The sequence below is a fragment of the Artibeus jamaicensis genome, unplaced genomic scaffold, assembly GCF_021234435.1.
Source record: "Artibeus jamaicensis isolate MK-2021 breed Jamaican fruit bat unplaced genomic scaffold, CSHL_Jam_final contig_3174, whole genome shotgun sequence".
Classification (NCBI taxonomy): domain Eukaryota; kingdom Metazoa; phylum Chordata; class Mammalia; order Chiroptera; family Phyllostomidae; genus Artibeus; species Artibeus jamaicensis.
This window is the reverse complement of record NW_026521738.1, coordinates 3,501,052-3,507,051: the sequence shown is the minus strand read 5'-3', so window position 1 is coordinate 3,507,051 and position 6,000 is coordinate 3,501,052.

Here is a 6,000-nt window from a genome sequence, read left to right as displayed (position 1 = left end):
CAGAAAGGCCTAAGAGAATATTTCCAGGAGTTAATAGGGCAACAAACTGGTGGCATTTCTTGTGTTTCTTCCTTGACTGAGGTCTGACACTTTGGAAATGAAAGGAAATCAAAAGAAGTGAATATTTGACTTAGTTTTTCTTCGAATGTGACCAATCAGGTCTCCTGCATCATAATCTTCCCTTAAAAAATGGAGACACCTACTTTCCCCACGCTCCTGGATCTACTCAGTCAAAATCTCCGCTAATGGCCTAAGAATCTGGCTTTTAAAACTTCCCCAGTTATTCTTATGCAGATCAAAGACCAAGAACCACTGACCTAGGTATTGCCAGAGAACAGTCTTTGGCTCTCTGGATCATAATCTAAAATGCCAGGTGAATGCACCCTTGAATCCAGATGGAGTACATTTCAACAAGGGCTGAGAAGACTGTTTGTCTGGAAATTGGCTTTAAGTGGAAAAAGACCGAGTTGAGAGGAGTGGGAAGAAGGTGAGGGAGATAACTTCAGCTAAAAACTGTAAAACCAGTAGGGCAAGAAAAGAACAATGGCAGCAGTGTAAAAGGATGACTCTGGAGTTGGACAACCTGGGCTCAATCCTTAGTTCTCTTTACCTACTGGTTGTATGGTCTTGGGCAAGTTACCTTACCTTCCTGAGCCTCAGTTTTCTTATCTGTAAAATGGGGACAATAAGAATATCTTCCTCACAGAATAAGTGCTTTTGATGGTTAACTCTATGTTAACTTGACTGAGCTAAGAGGTGCCCAGACAGCTGGTAAAATATTATTTCTGGGTGTGTCTATGAGGGTGTTTCTAAAAGAGATTAGCATTTGAATCAGTAGATTGAATAAAAAAATCACCCTCACCAATGCGGGTAGGCATCATCCAGTCTATCGAGGGCCTGAATAGACTGAGTAGAACAAGGCAGAGGAAAGGTGAATTTGCTTTCTGCTTGAGCTGGGACATCCATCCCTCTTCCCCTGCCCTCAGACACCACTGGTGCTCCCAGTTCTTGGACCTTCAAACTCAGACCAGGACTTACACCATCAGCAACATCTTCCCCAACCACACCCCACCTGCCCTGGTTCTCAGGCCTCTGGGTAGGGACTGGGACTACACCACCAGCTTTTCCTAGTGTCTGGCTTGCACACAGATCATTGGATTTTTCAGCCTCCATAATCACAAGAGCCAATCCCTTGTAATAAACCTATGTATTTATATATATCCTTTTGGTTCTGTTTTGCTGGAGAGATCTCACTAAGAGTGCTTTACATACATTATATTTGCCTGGTACACAGTGAGCATTCAATAAATATTAGATGTTATTTTTAGTATAATATTGGTATTATTGAAATCTGTAAAAAGTAATTCATAAAATTAAAACTTTAGAAATAAAGCTAGAAATATTTATGGTCTCTGCTATCTGTAAAAATGTTGTAACCTTACAATATTCAGGCTGCTAGAACAAAATAATGTAGACTGTGTGGTTTACAAACAACAGAAATTTACTTCTCATGGTTCTGGAGGCTGGAAGTCTGAGATCAGGATGCCGGCATGACTGAGTGAGGTCTCTCTTCCAGGTTGCAGACCTCACCTTGTGTCCTCACAGGATGGAAGGCAGCAGGACTATCTCTGGAGCCTTTTATAAGGAACTAATCCCATTCATGAGGCTTTCAACCTCACGGCTTAAGCACCTCCCACAGGCCCTACCTACTAACAGTATCACCTTTAGGGAATGGGATTTCAACACATGAATTTGAGGGGCCACGAACATTCAGACTATAGCAGCAGCATCTGAGATTTAACAGAAGGGGTATTTATACAAATCCTCCCCCAAATGATGAAAGATACTCCTTGTTCAAAGAAGTATAATGGCCAGAAGGCAGGAGAGAGTCCTGCAGATCAAGAAAATATACCTCTGCCCTGGCTGGTATAGCTCAATGGATTGAGCGCAGGCCTGCAAACCAAAAGGTCACCAGTTTGATTCCCAGTCAGGGCACATGCCTGGGTTGCAGGCCAGTTCCCAGCAGGGGACGCACGGGAGGTAACCATACATTGATATTTCTCTCCCTCTCAGCTTCCCTTCCTCTATAAAGATAAATAAATTTTTTCCAAAAGAAAGAAAATATACCTCTGCATGGAAATCATCATTCGAGGAAGGCTCTAGGCATATTAAAGGATCAGAAAAAATGGAGATGATGATTCTAAAGGCCAGCTGAGGTGGTGGTGAGAGACTTCCACTCTATGGACACTGGGGGAAGTTACACCAGCTGAAAGACAAGCATCTGATAATGTCTTGACTTATCTTAGGAACAATCCCATCTCTCAGAAGTTGAAGTGAGAAAGAAGGGACCTGCTACATGGAACCTAATCCTGACCAACAAGAACTGGTTGGAGAAGCAAGCACAGAAGGGCAGAACCATCTTCAGGATGGATGCTGGCCATGGTGATAACCAGTTTTCAAGATCCAGGCATGACCTGTGATTTCCACAACATGCTCTATTAACCAGGCTCTCCCATGTCCAGGAAACCCACTTAATTCCTTGACCTTGATAAATCCCCACCCTTTCCAAGAACTTTCTACGGAATCAGGTGAAGACGACTTCTTGAGAAAAACAGGACTGAGCCAAAGGTCCTGCCGAGACAACAGGACAAAGCATGCCAGTGCTTTCCTGCCCAGAGTCACAGTACTTCACTACTGCTCTTCTTTCTGCCTAATCAATGCCGATTAGGTGGTCAGGTCCAGAAATCAGATCCTATTGACACCAACATTTAAAAACACCTTCCTCTTCAAGGTGACCCCCTTCAAACCCAGGCTCTGAGGTTAATCTTTATTCATATTTATTCAAGCCCCTTAGTAGTTTTAGAATTGGGTACTTGTCAGAGTATCCTCAGTTTGTTACACTCAGCATGTAAGATAATGGGGGAGGGATTACAAAAGTATACCAAATGACTGCTATAGTCCCAATGTCTGTATCTGGCGACAAAGCTTTTGTTGATGATTATAGTTGAAGTTACCTATTAATCATTCCATCTTCCTCTTTCCCTCTGACAGTACGAAGGTTGGGCGGATCTGAGTTCTTGGTGGTCCTGTCTTTAGCAAATTGGGTCAGTTTTCCATTGACAAGGACTACTTGGCAAAAGTCATAGGGCCACTGCCATGAATCTTCTGGGTTCCAAATATAGTCTTTGTCACCCCCACTGTGTAGCAGCAATTCAAGTTTTCCCCTTAAACAAGACCAATCATCCCTTTGAATACAATTGTCTCCTTCTTTTCCTGTTGGTTCAGTAGCATGAGGAACCCCAAAAGGTAAGGGGGCAGTCTCAGATACTAATTCGTTAGAGTTGTACCCTTATTTCTCTTGAGCAGTTGGACTTCCAAAAAGACTGAGGCCAAGGTCTCAGAGATGAGAAGTAAATTCTTCAGGTGGGTTAGTCGGTGTGATAGTGAGATGAAGCACTCCCACCTCTACTCCTTGGTTCCCAAATCCATGAATTCTGGCTACAGGGGAGATGGTACCACAGATGGCCCTCTAAGGCATATAAAGAAAGATCTGTAGAACAACACGCACACTTCTCAAGATGTCTCCAATTTATGCCATAACTAGTCTTTAGCAGGTCACTCTACCTATCAAGACAGCTGCTTCTGGGTGATGGAACACAATGTATAACTTCTAACTCCTTCGTCAAAGTGATGTTGGGTGCTATCCCATGGTGATGGGTAAGTCCATCCATAACTCCACAAATGGTGGTACTATCAGAAGCCCTGAAATTAGGGAAGGCAAATCCATTGCAGAACATGTACATTTCCCTGACAAGGCCAAAGCACTGTACCCTCCATGTTGGGAGGGGTTAAATACAGTTGACTAGCTACTAAGTGAAATACACATATCCCAGGAGAGTGTGTCAGTCAGGGGCTCCTCACCCTTACCTTGAATTCTTCAAAGCTGCTATAGAAATCTCTGATTCTCTGTGCCTGTATTAGTTGTATACTCAACTTGTATTTTTTTCCGTAAATATGCTTACTGGGACAAAAACTCTTTGTAATCACTATTATTGTCATAGTGACTTAAGTGCCACAAATTCTTTTTTTAATATATTTTATTGATTATGGCATTTCAGTTGTTCCATTTCCCCCTCTTCACTCCCCTCCACCCTGCACAACCCCTCCCGCCCACATGCCTCCCCTTTAGTTCATGTCCGTGGGTCATAAGTTCTTTAGCTTCTACATTTTCCACACAGTCTTGCACTCCCTCTGTCTACTATCTCCCCACCATCAATGCTACTTATTCTCTGTTCCTTCTCCCCCTCTCTCCTCCTTCCACTCCCTTGTTGCTACCCTTCCATGTGGTCTCCATTTCTGTGGCTCCGCTCCTGTTTTAGCTGTCTGCTTAGTTTGCTTTTGTTTTAGGTGTGGTTGTTAATAACTGTGAGTTTGCTGTCCTTTCACTGTTCATATTTTTATCTTCTTTTTCTTAGATAAGTCCCTTTAACATTTCATATAATAATGGTTTGTGATGATGAACTCCTTGAACTTGACCGTATCTGAGAAGCACTTTATCTGCCCTGCCATTCTAAATGAAAGCTTTGCTGGATAGAGAATCTTGGTTGTAGGTCTTTGGTTTTCATGACTTGGAATACTTCTTTCCAGCCCATTCTTGCCTGTAAGGTGTCTTTTGAGAAATCTGACAGTCTGATGGGAATTCCTTTGATGGGGGACAGGTGCCTGTCCCCTTATCTCTTGCTGCTTCTAGAATTCTCTCCTTCATTTTAATCTTGGCTAATGTAATGATGATGTGCCTTGGTGTGTTCCTCTTCGGGTCCAGCTTCTCTGGGACTCTCTGAGCTTCCTGGACTTCCTGGAAGTCTATTTCCTCTGCCAGACTGGGGAAGTTCTCCTTTATTATTTGTTCAAATAAGTTTTCCACTCGTTGCTCTTCCTCTACCCCTTCTGGTACCTCTATTTGAATGTTGGAACATTTAAAGATGTCCTGGAGGTTCCTAAGCCTCTCCTCATTTTTCGAATTCCTGTTTCTTCCTTCTTTTCTGTTCGGTTGTTTCTTTCTTCCTTCTGGTCCACTCTATTGATTTAAGTCCCAGGTTTTTTTTCTATCACTATTGTCTCCTTGTGTATTTTCCTTCATTTCGCTTAGTGTAGCCTTCACTTTTTCATCTAATTTTCGACCAAAATCATCCAGTTCTGTGAGCATTCTGATCACCAGTGTTTTGAACTGTGCATCTGGTAGGTTGGCTATCTCTTGGTTGTTTAAAAGTATTGGCTCTGGGGCTTTGATTTGTTCTTCTGTTTGAGCCATTTTTGGTCCGGTCGTGCCTGTTATGTACTGAAGGGTGGAGCCTTAGGAGTACACCAGGGTGGGGCAACCCAGTTGCTGGGTTGTGAGGCTGTATGTGGGGGTGGGGCCAGAAAGGGAACAATGGTGCTTGTCCCACTGTCTCTCAGATTTCAGTCCCCTCTGCTGCTTCCTACAAGCAAATTGGGCCCTTCTGGTGCTGGTTCCCGGGTGGGTGGGCTTATTTATATTCTAGGACCCTGTGGATCTCTCCAACGAAATCTCCTGTGAGGCTGGGAGTCTCTCCCAGCACCTTGACCCCCACAAATGTTTTCAATAGGTGCTTTTAGGCTTTATTTCCTGTCGCTGGGGCCCTGGGTTCCGTGGTCTGTCTCACTGCCCATTTTTGCCTAGTTTATCTGCATGTGATTGTGTGACCACAGTCAGCCCCATGCTTCCTGCACTCCTGGGTCTGGCAGTCACCACCTTTTCCTGCCACAATCCCTCTCTGCTGGCCACCAGCTCCGCCCTCTTACCAGTCTGGTTAAAAGGTTGTCGGACTTCCATACAGTTCAATTTTCTGTCTGTTCTGGTTGTGTTTTTGTTTCTAAATCTTTGTTGTCCTTAATTTTGGTTGTGTGAGGAGGTACAGTGTTTCCACCTATGCCTCCATCTTGGCCAGAAGTCCCTGTCAAGTGCCACAAATTCTTGAT